Source organism: Taudactylus pleione, unplaced genomic scaffold (assembly GCF_031769625.1).
Source record: "Taudactylus pleione unplaced genomic scaffold, aTauple2 ptg000083l, whole genome shotgun sequence".
NCBI classification, from domain to species: Eukaryota; Metazoa; Chordata; class Amphibia; order Anura; family Myobatrachidae; genus Taudactylus; species Taudactylus pleione.
Genome location: NW_028284485.1, coordinates 6019603 through 6021701, shown reverse-complemented (window position 1 = coordinate 6021701; position 2099 = coordinate 6019603). Strand labels below are relative to the sequence as shown.

At 38.7% G+C, this 2099-nt stretch overlaps 1 pseudogene; it reads right to left on the bottom strand.

Annotated features, from left to right (window-relative positions):
• Positions 1-1025: 1025 nt before the first annotated feature.
• On the bottom strand, positions 1026-1144 carry LOC148532130 (5S ribosomal RNA; annotated as a pseudogene).
• Between the last annotated feature and the right edge of the window lie 955 nt (positions 1145-2099).

The following is a 2099-nucleotide window of genomic DNA, read 5'->3' as shown; positions in this document are numbered from 1 at the left end:
CTTACTTTGTATAAATACCCACTTGCTGGGACCAACTGTGCAGTGTTTTTTGATTGGAAGTGACCTCACTTCTGGTTTCATTAATTAAATATTTGTTATGTTATATAAAATAAAACTATTTAATATCCATCTGGTAATCATAATACTGAATAGCAGAATTGCTCTTAGTTAGAAGAGATTCTGTTCATATCCTCAATGTTTTTGATCTATATAGATTATCATGTGATGTCTCCCGGGCGTCACGTGGTACCAGCCCATCTTCTTACTTCCTGTGCATTACTTCTGCCCATTCGGGCGCTGTTTGAGGAGTCTAGTGAGGTACTTCCGCCCTTAAGTCTTGGTCAGGTGACCGGTATCGGCCGTCTCAATAGTCTCAACCAGGAAATGGTAGTGGCCATCTTTGTACTCATATTTCAAGTAGCGGCCATCTTAGTGCTCACATTAAGCTGCAGTCTCCATCTTGGTGTTCAGTAGAAATCGGCGGTGGCCATCTTGGTACTCCTATTTCTAATAATTAACAGCAGACTTTTTTTGTTCATAATTCAGCAATTAGCATCAGGCTGTAGCAGATTGTTGATCAGGTGTCTTTTAGTGGCCATCTTGATACTCTCATGGTACTGTATGTATATCTTCCTTGTGTTCATCTCGGTTTACCCAAATCTGCAGAAACCATTGATAGGCATCTTGAATTATAAAGAAGCATCTGTATGGTTTTCATAAGTAGTTGATCTGATCTTAATGGTCTTAAAGGGATTTATTTTGGATACAGGGGAGAAGTATGTAGCTTATAAGGCTATCCATCTTTGATAAAGTCAATTCCAGAATATCACTGTTTCTTCTTCTACTATTTCCCAGTAAATAATTCTTCTTGCAGTAAAGTCCATTCCAGAATGTCACTATTTCTTCTTCTAATATTTCTCAGTAGATAATTCTTCTTGTAGTAATCAGTCTTTTCTTGATACCTTGCATTTTTCTGCTACATGGCAGCTGCAGGCTGGTGGTGCAAAGATTGTGAATCCTGTGACATGCTACAGTTCCTAATCTTCCCTGGTGGTCTCCCACCCAAGTACTAGCCAGGCCCATCACTGCTTAGCTTCCAAGATCTGATGAGATTGGGTGCTTATAGTGAGGTATGACTGTAGAAAAATACAAGATACACTAGCTACCATCAGGATACATGTCTACAAGAATGGAGCTATCTCGTAGCTATCATTGAACCTCACGGGGTCATTGTGTCCAGTTCAAAGATCCAATACATTTCTCTTTTGGATATCTTGTTTGCCAGATCTTTGCCCCTTTCTCCCAGTTGTACAATGTTCAATGGATTTGAATGTCAAATCTTCTGGATTAGAGTTATGGTACTGAGTGAAATGTTGAGATACCAAATGTCCTTCCACTTTATTTTTTATGTTTTGGAAGTGTTCTTGTATCCGGAGTTTTATTGGTCGTTTAGTTTTGGCCATGTATTTGGTTCCACAGGTGCATTCCAGCAGGTATATGACTGATGTAGAGTTGCAATTCAAAGGATTGATAGCCTTATAAGCTATATACTTCTCTCCTGTATCCAAAACAAATCCATTTAAGACCATTAAGATCAGAGCAACTATAAAAACCATACAGATGCTTCCTTTATAATTCAAGATGCCTATCGATGGCCACTGTCAAAACTGGATAATTGGGTAAGACAGAATCTGTTTGCAATCAGGAAAACCTGCATGACGCCATCTTGTGAATGGCAGCAAGACTCCATTTTAGAAAAGAAAGCTTACACAAGTGCCATTTTGTCAAAAATACATAGTACACAATCCACAGTGCAAAGTTGCTAAAAGTAGCACGAACAGCTTTTTAACAATCTTCCCCCAACACATTAAAATCACCACAGACTCATATTTGAGCAACAGCAAAGCAGTGGTGTTTTCCCTGCATACATACATTTAAAAGCAATGGTCCCGTAACGCAAAAAGGATAATTATTACTTGGTTTAAACGCAATGTCAGTATATAAAGAAATGTTTTCTGTAACTATGGCTTAGTAAATGACAATTGAACTGTGTGTGGAACCGTACTGATCGACTCTGTTTCCACAGCGTTCCGGTGACA